Source organism: Schistocerca piceifrons, chromosome X, assembly GCF_021461385.2.
Source record: "Schistocerca piceifrons isolate TAMUIC-IGC-003096 chromosome X, iqSchPice1.1, whole genome shotgun sequence".
NCBI lineage: Eukaryota > Metazoa > Arthropoda > Insecta > Orthoptera > Acrididae > Schistocerca > Schistocerca piceifrons.
In genome coordinates, this window is record NC_060149.1 from 42,740,296 (window position 1) to 42,754,882 (window position 14,587).

Genomic DNA, 14,587 nt, shown 5'->3' on the forward strand with positions numbered 1-14,587 from the left:
GTGCTTGTAGTGATGCTGAAGTTGAAAGAGAGAGAAGTGATAACAGCAGCTATGAAAATAGCATACCTGACGATAACAGTGAGGCAATTGTGTATTCTGTTGTGTCCTGCCCACAAATCTAATATGGGGCGCCTAGGAAACCTGCTTTGTCGTATCGCTAGGCAACAATTCAAGCTAACCGTATGAGTAGATTTTTATTACAATAAAATAAATGACGATACTTAACTTAGGTAAATTTATAGTGGGATGTCGCAAGCAAAGGGCGACATGAAACATAAGCAATCTGTTCAGTATATACAACTGCTAACACAAGCGAAACAATGCAGTTCATAAGTCCCTGCTGTAGCGTTCGTTGAACGGCTCGTCTTCCACTGCGCCGCGGCCAGGCGGCGCGGCGCGGCGCGTACTCTTCGTGTGGACGGCCAAGCTGTTTCTTTGTCGTCCTAGAGAGGGGTCGGTCAGCGTCTCACAGCCTTCTCTGCTCTAACGTGCTTGACCGTCGTGCTGGCGCTTGACGCTACGCAGGAACATTTTCTACAGGCGTTCTACGCGGTGGAGATGGAACTAAATGGCATAAGGAACCTTTTTGGACAAGAAAGTTGGTGAAGCATAATATTTTGCGGGAAAGGGCTAGTCCAACACATACAGCAAAACTTCTTTCTATAAACGACATCTTCGAGATTATGTTTACAGAAGAAATATGTGATACGATAGTAGGTGAAACCAACAGAAAGGCCAATCAGGTAATCACAAACTATAACATCAATTTAGAAGAAGTAGTGGAAGTTCGGAAGCCACTGAAAACTGAAGTATTTGATTTATATCTTGGTATACTGCTTACAGCTGGAGTAAGATTCTCTAACACTGAACACACAAGGGAAATGAGGAAAACAAATGCATTCCCATTGTGTCGTGCAAGCTTATCCCACAACAGGTTTTGGCAGATAAGGAGATTGATAAGATCTGACAATGTGAACACTAAGGTTGAGCGTTTGAAAACTGACAAAGCTGCCGCAATATCTGATATATTTGAAATGCTAAATTCATATCTTCGTACAAACTATGTGCCTTCTGATTACCTCACTAGTGATTAGCAGCTTTTTCCTTACAAAGGAAAGACAACATTTACTGCATACATGCCCGAAAAGCCAGCCCAATATGTCTTGAAGGTTTAGTCGGTTTGTGCTTTGCGAAATTCTTATCCAATAACTTGCCAAATTTATACAGCTAAATCTGCTTCCAAATCAGAAAATAATCGAGGAGAGGGTAGTGAAAGATTTATGTTACCATTTGAAACCTACTGGCGGAAATATAGTCATTGACAATTTTTTCACATATCTACCATTAGCAAGGCTGTTGATGACTTGGGAAATTTCCGTAATTGGTACTGTGACAAGGAACAATCCCTATATATCTTCAGAAATACAACCTTCCTCTTCAGGCCAAGAACTATCTTCTCTATTTAGATTCAGAGAAGATAACGTTTCTTTGAAGTGATATGTTCCAATGAAGGAAACGTTTGTAATGTAATCCACAATGCATTATGATGCATCCAGTTCTGGTCCTCTTTCAAAGCCAGATTTCATACAGTATTATAACAGCACAAAAAGGGGTGTCGATAATATAGACAAGTTATGTTCTCATTAGAGTGTAAAAAGGAGTACACAGAGATGACAGGTAGCATATTTTTACAACATTCTTGATATTTCTTCCCTAGCGACATACATTACTTACACAGAATACAATCATCAAGGAAAGAGTTTGACTTACAGACGCAGACTGTTTCTGCTGAATCTGGCAAAACATTTGGCAATTCCTTCCATTATCTCTAGATCATCATACCTTAATTACTTTAGAAAATTTTCCGTTCAATTGGCTATTGAGTACATGACAGGCTTACCACTAATTCTGGTTTCTGGACATGTGGAGGCCCAGCCGAAACGAGATGCTTCTGGACGGTAGAAAATCGTTATTGACTGTTTTGTATGCAAGTTTTAATCAAACAAATGGAAGAGGAAAACAAAATAATTGGAAGAAATGTAAAAAACGAATATGTAATGAGTACTGTATTACAACAAAAACCTGTGGACTTCGTCAGTAAGTAATAATTCGAAGCCTGTTTTTCCACTGCAACGAGCAGCAAAATTTAGTAGCTACATAATATTATGTAATTTACTCTGTCATATATAGTAAAAAATTGATATATTTTGCCCATATTTAAGACTATATCAGTAGTACTATTAGTCAATTGTCTAATAAATAACAAAACAGTTAATAAATTACATAAAATAAAGTATACCATTTGTGAACTTCACACTATTCTAATGAAGGCAGTCGTTGCCTGGGTAACTAGAACATACGAGGGCTACCCTGAAAGTAATGCACCCCAATTTTTCCTCAGCCGAAAACAATGCTACGAATGAGAAACATTACGTATGTATTATTTCAAGTCTAGTTCGCCGAGTTTCCATCACTTCCGACACATAGAACAGCTGCAGGACAGTTTCAAAATGGCGTCTGTAGGTGATCTACGTTGTAAGCAACGTGCCGTCATTGAATCGCTAACTGCAGAGAAAAAAAGTGTGAGGAATATTCACAAACGCTTTCGCAATATCAATGGAGCATCTGCTGTCGATAGAAGTACAGTTAGTCGCTGGGCATAGAGTGTGAGGTCATCAGAAGGCGGTTCGGCGGAGCTCCACGATTTGCAGCGGTCGGGGCGACCATCCACGGCTTTCACACCTGACATGTTTCAGCGTACTGATGTCATTCTCGAGGACAGACGCATTACGACTCGGCAGTTGGTGCTGCATCTTTCAATCAGCAAAGGAAGTGTGGATGTAACTATCCGCACTCTTGGATATTCAAAAGTGTGTGCAAGATGGGTCCCGCGGTGTGTAACGGTGGATATCAAATCACACATAAAAATCGTTTGTCTTGTTTTGTTGCAATTTTTTGATGCTGAGGTGGAGGCCTTCTTGTTCCAGACTGTGACAAATTATGAAACCTGAGTTCACTATTTTGAGCCCGAAACAAAGTGACAGTCCATGAAATGGTGACATCCCCCCCCCCCCCCCCCAGAAGAAAAAATTCAAAGCAACTGCTACAGCCGCCGGTACCATGTTCTGGAACTGTGAAAGTGTGCTTCTCATTGATGTGATGCCGAGAGGCGGTACCATTAATTCAGAAGCGTATGTCAACACATTAACAAAACTCAAGACGCGCTTCCGGCGCCTTCGGCGCCACAGTAACCCAGGAGGTGTTTTGCTGCAACACGATTACGCTCGGCCCCACACAAGTCTGAGGACTGCTGAACACATTCCAAAACGGTAGCAAAGTGTTACCCCATCCACCCTACACCCCTGACGTAGCACCCTCTGACTTCCAATGTTTGGGCCATTAAAGGATACCATTCGTGGAAGACATTTTGAGGGCGATTGGAGGTGATTCACACAGTGAAGCACTGGCTCCATCACCAGGACAAGGCTTGGTACCGACAGGGCAAACATGTCCTTGTTTAGCGCTGGAGGAAGGCCATGGAATGGGATGGAGATAACGTGGAAAATTAGGGTGTGTAGATAAAACACCATTCTTTCGTGTGTCTAATTCTCATATTCAACAAAGAATTGTTGAAGGAAAAAAAATGTGGTGCATTACTTTCAGGGCAACCCTCGTAGATTAGAACGTGTGTCATGTTCCTTTGAAATCATTTAAATTTTGCTTTTGTTATGACAATTATAAAGATACAAATGAGGAATTTTGGAAATTTGTGGTACGTTCCTATGGGACCAAACTGCTGAGGTCATCGGTATCTAGGCTTATGCACTACTTGATCTAACTTAAACCAATTTACACTAAGAACAACACACACAACCATGCCCGAGGGAGGACTCGAACCTCCGACGGGGGAGCCGCGCGAACCGTGGCAAAGCGCCCTAGACCGAGCGGCCATCCAGGGCGGCAAATGAGGAATAGCCTGATGTTTTTGTACGGTAGTTTCAGTACACCTGAAGAATTGGCTGTTATAGTTATAAAGGTGATCTGGCTGATCCAATGTGGACACAAGTTTAATAGGGTTTGGTTTAATTCTGTTCGATTCCTTGATTACATTTCTTAACAACTGTGGACTATCATTGTTTGTAGCAACACAGTCTACTTCGGTAATATTTATATTTGATGGTACAGGTCAGAACATCGTCCAGGATTGAGGAATGAAAGAGAGATTGCAAGAGAGAATGGAAAGGAAGAGAAACACGTTGGCTGAGTACGGAGTAGATGGTACGAACTCAAAAAAGGGTAAAATTACCACTATGCAGACATCCTTCTGGCTCTTATTACTGTTATGGAAACAACTTGTGCTGCTCTGAAAGAATGTGTCATAGGAGAAGCTGATGGAATATTATCCACCACAAAACCTGTAAGATGTAAAACCGATCGCCAGACATGAATGTGGAGTGAAGAGGTGAAGAATCCCGTGCATTTTAAACAGCAGTTGTATCTAAATTTCCTTGCTTCTAAGACAGAGGAAAATTGAAATGAATATCATGAAACTCAGTGCAGCGAAGAAGGCAGTTGCTGTAGCAAAGTCGGTCCATTTTGGCGAAATCCGTGATAAAGTTGAAACACGAAGTGCAGAAGGAGAAACTACCTACCTGCGACGCAACATCATAGACGAAAAGCAGATACAGATAATTTCTGTGGAATCATCAATGAATAAGGATAACTTTTCACCAATGGGAAGCAAGTAACAAAGCTATGGTGGCAATCGTTTCAAAAAGATTTTAATGAGGAGTTTTAACATGCTACTGTTCGAGGGCCAAAACCTGTGCAGGGATCCACTGCAGCATGTGTCTTAGTGAAAGACACAAACAATAGCGTGACCATAGTTAATGGAAGTTTATTCTTCAAGATACAAATAAACATCAAACATAGCAGCTGATGCAAATAAACGGTAGGAACACAGTCTGAGAGCGAGTGCCTGCTGCACTGTGCGTATATGGCGGAAGGCGCAGCGCATGACGTGCCGTGTTCACTACTCATGTGGCCCACCACAGGCGGGCTGTGGTGGCTGCCGTTAGCGGACTATTTGAAGTGTAGCTCACACGCTACGTAGTGCTGAGGCACGTATTTAGGTACTACGTACAGGATTATAGCACCCCGTCCCCCTTGGGGACGGGGCGCTCCTCCAACGCGACCGTCTGGCCGACATTTTAACATCCGTGGCCCCTGCAGCAGACGGCGTAGGCGATAGCGGTGGTTGCGGATGGAGACTCTGTGCCGGAACTGGGGAGTAGGAGTGGAAGTATACAAGATACCAGCAGTATGTAAGACCGCGAACAACGTAAGTATGTTACATAAATGTTCCTCCGTGGATGCGCTTATCACGATGACGTCATTGAGATAGTTGGTGAACCCCGGAACGGACATCGTCAGTTATCCCAAAAATGCAGTTAATGCAGTTGAGTAGGCAAAACAGCCCCATAATATTCGAATACAGCATTAGATGTGTACTGCTTGACACAGTCAGATCCATTAAATATATACGTGTCACGGTGCAAAGCGGTATGAAATGGATCGAGCGTGTAAAGATTGTGGTGGGAAAGGCAAATGATCATCATGCGTAATTGATAGATTTTTAGGGAAATGTGGTTCATATAGAACTCCAGAGCGATCCTTCTCTGCGTATTGTTGGAGTGACTGGGATCCCCACCAAGTAGAATTAAGAAAAGGCTTTGAAGCAATTCAGAGACCGGTTGCTAAATTTGTTACTCGTAGGTTCGATCAACATGCAAGTACTATGGAAATGCTTCGGGATCTGAAGAGGGAGTTCCTTGAGTGGAGACGACTTTTTCTTTCGAGGAACGCTACTGAAAAAATTTAGAGCATCAGCATTTGAAACTGACTGCAGAATGATCACAGTGCCGTTAACATACATTTCGCGTAAGGACAATGAACATGCGATATAAAAGAAGTTATGGCCCTCACAGAGGTGTATAGAGAGTCGTTTTCTCCCTCGCTCTTTCTGCGTGTGGAACAGGAAGCGAAATGACCAGTAGTGGCAGAACGTACCTCCGTCATGCACCGTACAGTGGCTTGCGGTTTGAGTATATAGTTGTAGATCTGTGTGTATTTGTTATAAAAATCTATTTAATTATTTTTATTCCAATTGCGTGAGTTTTCGCACTCGCTGTAGTGAGAAGAGTATTGGCAGATGAGTTAAAGAATGCCTGCAAATTCAAATGGTTCAAACGGCTCTAAGCACTATGGGACTTAACATCTGAGGTCATCAGTCCTCTAGACTTAGAACTACTTAAACCTAACTAACCTACGGACATCACAGACATTCATGCCCGCGGCAGGATTCGAACCTGCGACCGTAGCAGCAGCGCGGTTCCGGACTGAAGCGCCTAGAACCGCTCGGCCGCAGTGGCCGGCTGCCTGCATTAATACCATAATTTCCGAGGTAAGACACTTGTACGGTGTAAGTTAATGATGTCATAGCATATTCTGCAAATTAATGATAAATATTACCGTAGGATTCTTTGAAAGCATAAGTTAATGACATCATTATGTATTCCGTAAAATGGCTATAAATATTAACGGAAGATGCTTCGACGTTATAGTGTTTGTGTATGAAGTAATAACGTCATGGTACATTATGCAAAAATGTTATTCCTTTGGGCGAATTTTGTGTGTCTGCGTGTGTGTGTGTGTGTGTGTGTGTGTGTGTGTTTGACTGCAGGCTATTCCACCTAAAATGATAGCCATTATTATCACAGTTAGTGACTGCCTTTAAGTTTCATATCTTAACGAACAGAATTACCAATAAAATATTTGCAAGTTTCTATAATTTGCTATGATTGTAGTTAATTTTTTTTTTTACTCTAATAACCATTCTAAGTGCGAGACTGAAACCATTTACTTTAAATATTCGAGTACTGTGACCTGCAGTTTGCGTTACTGAATACGTATATACTGAACCATTGGCATTCATATATTATAGCTTGTCTTTGGAGAGTATTTGTTTGCATAATGTGACACACACACACACACACACACACACACACACACACACACATGTCCATTAGGCAATGCAGGCCTTACTTCGCGCTTTTGCTAGTCTCAACCTGTCCCGAGAAACACACACGTGTACATTTCCACTAAGTGGGCTATTCCTAAAGCACTGGTTTTGTGAATAAATACTTATGCAGAGATGTCGAGATGGGTAAATACGAAATTGCAGATGGAGTTTTACTGTGAGAGCTGTCTCGCATGTCGTGTGAAAACTAGTACCAGTGCCGTTCTGAACGTTCAATATAAAAGCAGGCGGAGAAAAATATTTTTCACCTCAGTGCCATCAAATAATGATGTATAGTATTATGATATAAGCCCTCCAAGCAATGTTATTTCGTAGGTCTCAAGGAAGAACTTGAAAAATAATTTAAAATTTTTGAAAAATGAATGAAAATTCTTCAAAACCGCATTGGCTGTTTATAGTGTGCATTACATGGCAGCACAACCAGTTTCACGCCATTACACGTTCATCTTCAGGTAATAATCTTTATTGAATGTAAAAATGATTTTATAAAATACTCTTAATGCATAGTTTATAATAACGAGAAGAATGGAGCAGGATTTTACTATCGACTTTTCACTTCATAATTCTAGAGGAACTGTACGATGTCCAAATATGCAAAATGTAAACCTCTTAAAAGATTGATCATCGAGAGGCTAAACTCGGAATTATACGCCGTAACATCAAAGTTGGAACAGCCAAAACTCGCGCTCCAATAAAGAAACCTAGTGAACGAGAGATAATCACTGCAATTAAAACATATGGGCCATAACTGTGATAATGGCCAGAGTATAGCAAAAGACATCACTTACAAAATATGTGTTCTAATAGACTCAGGACCTAAAAATTCGAAATTTGTGGTATGTTCCTCTGGTGCCAAACTCAAACTGCCGCGGCCATCGGCGGGGGGGCAGGGGGCGGAGGACCTACTAAAAAAATTGACTCCTTATGATAAATGCTTCGAAAATACGAGTACTTCGCCCACTTACAGATGAGTGCAGTTAATGGCTCTGAGCACTATGCAACTTAACTTCTGAGGTCATCAGTCGACTACAACTTGGAACTAATTAAACCTAACTAACCTAAGGACATCACACACATCCATGCCCGAGGCAGGATTCGAACCTGCGACCGGAGCGGGTGCTCGGTTCCAGACTGTAGAGCCTAGAACCGCACGGCCACTCCGGTCGGCTGAGTGCAGTTAACCCTAGGTCTCTGTCAGATGGATGAAACCATTGTTGACATACATCTTCTACAGACAATAACCGAAAAAACACCTTTACCGACTGTAGGCGAACATAGATAGGAAGAAAATGAGGCAGCAAGTGAAGTCTTGTTGACGGGAAACAACAGATAAGGAGAAACCTTTGCGAAACTTACCCATAAAACTCAGCTAAGACAGAGATGTAGAAAATATTATGCACTCTAGAGCAATAAGAAAAAAAAGTCTCACCACCAAGCAATTAGCCGATTGGGACGAAATTCGGTAGATCTGATGTACATGTACAGACAAATAAATAGTTATAATTTCAGAAAAATTGGATCGTTTATTCAAGAGAAAAAGTTTCACAAAGTGAGTAACCCAGTAACGCGCTGGTCAACCTTTGTCCAAAATGTTGCAAATATTCTCAACTGGGGAGAAATCCGGCGACGTTCCTTGCCAATCACTCGGAGCGTGTGGACGGTTCAAAATGCTTGAAATGGCTCTGAGCACTATGGGACTTGACATCTGAGGTCGTCAGTCCCCTAGAACTTAGGACTACTTAAACCTAACTAACCTAAGGACATCACACACATCCATGCCCGAGGCAGAATTCGAACCTGCGACCGTAGCAGTCGCGCAGTTCCGGACTGAAGCGCGTAGAACCGCCCGGCCACCGCGGCCGGCCGTGCGGACGGGCAATATCTTGCTGAAATATAAGCCCAGAATGGCTTGCCATGAAGGGTGACGAAACTGGGCGTAGAATATCGTCGACGCACCGCTGTCCTGTAAGAGTGCTGAGGGTAGCAACGTAAATGGCCCTTGTGTGAAATTAAGTGGCACCCCAGACCATCACTGCTGGATTTCAGGCTATATGGGAGGAGACAGTAAGATTGGTATCCCGGTGCTATCCAGAGCGTCTCGAGACACGTCTTTACCGTGGAATATCGTAGACTGTTGTAGAATTGTCTTGAATGATGAGTCTTTCTCCGAACTTAGCAGCGATGACCAGAGAAGGCGTGTCAGGAGACGCTCTGGACGGCAGTGGCTTAAATTTCAGCCAGATAAAGCCAGCCCGCACACGGCGAGAGTTTTTACTGCTAGTCTTCGTGCTTACCAAACTCTACCGTGTCCAGTAAGATCGCCGGATCTCTCAGAAACTAGGAACGTCTGGAACATTATGGGCAGGGTCCTCCAAGTAGCTCGGGATTTTGACGATCTAACCCGCCAACTGGACAGAATTAGGCCCGATATCACTAAGGAGATCAATCAGCAACACTATGAATCATTTACAAGCCGAATAACTGCTTGCATAAGAGCCACAAGTGGACCAATGCTTTATTAAGTTGCTCAATTTGTGAAGCTTTGAATTATCCATTTTAATGAAATTATAATCATTTATTTGTCTGTACATGTACATCACATCTACTGATTTCGATCCCAATCGAATAATTCTTTCGTGGGTGTATTAGAGTGTAGTTTAAGGTGGTCACCGAGTGATAAGTTCTTGAACCCTGCTGTTGAGGGTCCATCTTGTATGGAATCCATTAAGCGAGTTGTTCTGACAGTCACATGGTACAAGATATCACGGAGATGTACGAATACGAATGGGCCAAACAGTAGTGGCGTGAAGGAAAACAAATTATGCACAGGATGCAACGGGGCATGGTGAACAGAATGTCACTTGCTTGGTAAACAACTAAAATGGTTCAAATGGCTCTGAGCACTATGGGACTTAACTTCTGAGGTCATCAGTCCCCTAGAACTTAGAACTTCTTAAACCTAACTAACCTAAGGACATCACACACATCCATGCCCAAGGCAGGATTCGAACCTGCGACCGTAGCGGCCGCACGGTTCCAGACTGTAGCGCCTAGAGCCGCTCGGCCACCCCGGCCGGCGTAAACAACTAAAAACTGGGAATCGTGTTAGAAGAATGAACGATAAATATAAATCATGTAGTTGTAGAAATTAGTGAATCAAAATCCGTGTCGTGGTCAAATAAATGATTTTGGAAGTATAAATAAAACGAATAAAATATTTTTGAAAAATATGATATATTAAAAAAAATTTAAAAATACTTTCTTTTTGAGATATGTAGCAATAACCCTTTTACCCGTACAGGGAGTCGGCAGGTAGCAGAACCACTTCTGGAGGACCAAGAGACTATAAACAGACACGGGACTCCACCACCTGTTCGCCCTCTGGGAGAAGTTTGCTTGAAGGGTGTTCAACGTGCACCCGCTGCTGCGACTGTTGCTGCAGTGTCGTTACTGGAATCCGCTGCCTCGACAGCGGCGCTTCGCTCTTGCTGGGTCGTATCGCGACGGCTGGAACCACGCGCCACAGGCCCCTGTTTTGATCGTGGCCGGCGGGTATGGCGGTGGCAGCAGTGGGACAGACCATCCCTAGCGGCAGCTGTCTGGCCTCGGCGGGGTAGGGTCTCTGGTTCTAGTCCCGCTCACGATGTTTGTAGAGGCAGGGTCCTAGAACAGTGGAGACAGTGCGTTGCTAAAATGCATCATAGGCAATGACTCGTATTACAAGAGACCGCTTGTTGACGGCGTCCGACGATACTAACAGTTATGTCGACAGACGTGGAGTCACTCTGGCGCCTCCTAGGCTACGACCTGCATTATGACGGTGACCATTATAATGACTGCGATGACAGTGACTAATGTGAACTGGTGGCGAGGCTTAGTGACACAGGCTCTGCGTCACTCCAACACGTCATGATGGTCGATGATGACGAGCTAGTGGTCAGTCCTGAAATATGGCTTTCTGCTGCTGACATTCGCGGTTCTTCTTCTCCAATAAGGTTATGAAATATTCTGCTGTTGCCTGGCTGGCGTAACTATTCCGATTACTGCCCTCGAAGTTGATACACTGGCGTGTGGCGAGCTGCTTCTTGTCACGCCTTCCAGTGGTCGGTGACACAGTGTTCCCCTTCATGTTGCTTAACTCGGCGCTCCGCCGACCCACTTGCGTCACGGTAACATTCTACTGAGCTGCGCAGCATAATGTAACCCACACACCACTCTTGGATCCCAATAATCCTTCACATTTTTACTAACTTAATTACTGTAAAACTCCGATCTTAAACGACTTAATAGCTCTAATCATTCGACCCCCTAAATTCCCACTGTCTATGGAAATCATGCGTCCTCGCATTCTGCCTCTACATCTATTTACGCTTGACTCTGTTTACATGGTTTTACACCCTCTACCTATACTGGACTAGTACCATGTTCACACGATTCACTTTCTTTTAAACTATACAGTGTGGCTTTTCACTACCAATTACACCACAGTTCCCTCTCTTATACACCTTTGTTAGTTATGGTTCTTGATCACACTTGGTCTTGCTTCATTGCTTCATAACAGTTCACTCGTTACACTGCGTAGTTGGGGATGGGAGGAGAAAGGAGAGGGGGGATTTCTGATCGGTTTGAACCTGTAGGCTTTAGGTTGGGGGTATGAAATGTGGGCAACTCGCGTTATGAATTCTGTTCACCTCAAGGAATACACAAGCGGCTGATGTCGGTGAACCAATGTCTACCAGTAGCTGCTGCAGCTTACTTCTTAGCAGGTGTTCCATGGTAACACGACCATGTTGGGTGGTGATCGTCTAATCAACAGAGGTCCTCGTCAGTGGTGTCATTAACAAAAGAATGGAGTTCGCTGGTGGGGGGTGGGGAAGGAGGAGATGAACTGAGGAAGGTAGGTGAGGTACATAAATTATGGAATGGACTGTACTGATGGCTAACATTCCTGTTATCGTAGAAGCGAGATGTGGGTCAAGATATTACACCACGAGTTCCATTGAGTATTAATCCCTGACCCTGCAGAACCAACATTTGTGTGCCGTCTAACTTGTCCTGCTTGTCACATGTACAATTAACAAGTGTCGGGTCTGCCACTGTATTTAATGAGTGCTGTCGTGCCCACTTTCCTTCGAGCATGTCTTCGCCCTATGGGACTGTGTTAACGCGTACATGTAACCGAAAATATTACTTGTGATCCATAACAATTACAGTTCAAAGACTCTGGGAGAATAACATAGCAACTGTGGAAATCGATACCACAGCCTCCAACATAAGTATTAATAGAAGTGTTGCAACGCAATCCAGTCCATCTGACTCTGCACAAATGACATATTTTATGCTAGAATGGCTGATGCTCTTTTTCCCCATTCTTTTCACGTTACCTTTCAATTCCTCTTATAAATAAATATTTTCAATAAACGTCAGTTTACAATTACGTGTTTACGTTATCAGAACGTCGCATTCCTTGCTGGGTGTTTGTCCTGGTGATGATTGGAGAGGAATGGGTTCCAGAAATAAAACCCGCTACATTCAGGACACATTATATTTTTACATGTCTGCGCTACCAGGACGTTAGAATATCGGACATCTATGAAATTGCTCTTTTTCCAGTATGCATCGACAAGCTGAAAGACAGTATGCCGAGGTTTAAAACCGCAGGAAGTACAACAATTAACCAACAATCGTCTACTGAAGGTTAACCTTCATGTAAACTACGTAGATTCTTACAAAATACCGCATCCTTATCACCACGTTCCTAACCGTCCCTAGGTCCACTATTTCCGATGTGATAGTGAAGTGGAAACGTGAATGGACACGTACAGCACAAAAGCGTACAGACCAACCTAGTCTGTTACTGACAGAGACCGCTGACAGTTGAAGATGGTTGTAATGTGTAATAGGCAGACATCTATCCAGACCATCACACAGGAATTCCAAACTGCATCACATCCACTGCATGTACTATGACGGTTAGGCGGGAGGTGAGAAAACTTGAATTTCATGGTCAAGCGGCTGCTCGTAAGCCACACATCACGCCGGTAAATGCCAAACAACGCCTCCCTTGGTGTAAGGAGCATAAACATTGGGCAATTGACACAGTCGAAAAACGTTGTGTGGAGTGACGAACCACGGTACACAATGCGGCGATGACGAATGTCCGGTGAACGTCATCCGTCATCTGCCAGAGTGTGTAGTGCCAACAGTAAAATTCGGAGGCGGTGGTGTTATGGTGTGGTCGTGTTTTTCATGGAGAGGTCTTGCAACACTTATTGTTTTGCGTGGCACTATCACAGCACAGGCCTACATTGATGTTTTAAGCAACTTCTTGCTTAAAAAAAATGGTTCAAATGGCTCTGAGCACTATGGGACTCAACTGCTCTGGTCATAAGTCCCCTAGAACTTACAACTACTTAAACCTAACTAACCTAAGGACATCACACACATCCATGCCCGAGGCAGGATTCGAACCAGCGACCGTAGCGGTCGTGCGGTTCCAGATTGTAGCGCCTTTAACCGCTCGGCCACTCCGGCCGGCTTCTTGCTTCCCACTGTTGAAAAGCAACACGATCGGCCAATAATAATGCACGGCCCGTGGTGGAGTGGTTACATGACAGTGACATCCCTGTAATGGACTGGCCGGCTCAGAGTCCTGACCTGAATCCTATAGAACACCTTTTGGATGGTTTGGAACGCCGACTTCGTGCCAGGCCTCACCGACCGATATCGATACCTCTCCTCAGTGCAGCACTCCGTGAAGAATGGGCTGTCATTCCCAGAGAAACCTTCGTACCTGATTGAACTTATGTCTGAAAGAGTGGAGGCTGTTATCAAGGCTAAGGGTGGGACAACACCATATTGAATTACAGCATTACCGATGGAGGGCGCCACCAACTTGTAAGTCATTTTAAGCCAGGTGTCCGGATGCTTTGGATCACGTAGTCTATATCTATTTAGCAATCCTGCAATATTCCTCTATTTGACGGTTCGTTGCAAGAAATGCTGTGGACTGAGATAAACCTGTTTCTTTTGCTTTAATATAACACCTCCATATTGCTAGCATCTAATATACACACATATTTGCAGCAACTCGTTTCTGAGAGTTCCCGAACCTGTACCAAAAATTTGAAAAGAGATCAACATAAACATCACTTTCGCCCTTTTTACTGCTCATGAAAACCACATATTGCCTGTTGTACCAACATACATGGAGACCTTCAGTGGTGGTGGTCTAGATTGCTGTACACACCGGTACCCCTAATACCCAGTAGCACGTCCTCTTGCATTGATGCATGCCTGTTTTCGTCGTAGCATACTATCCACAAGCTCATCAAGGCACTGTTGGTCCAGATTGTCCCACTACTCAACGGCGATTCGGCGTAGATCGCTTAGAGTGGATGGTGGGTCACGTCGTCCATGGAAAGCGCTTTTCAGTCTATCCCAGTCATGATCGATAAGGCGATAAGGTTCATGTCTGGTGAACATGCT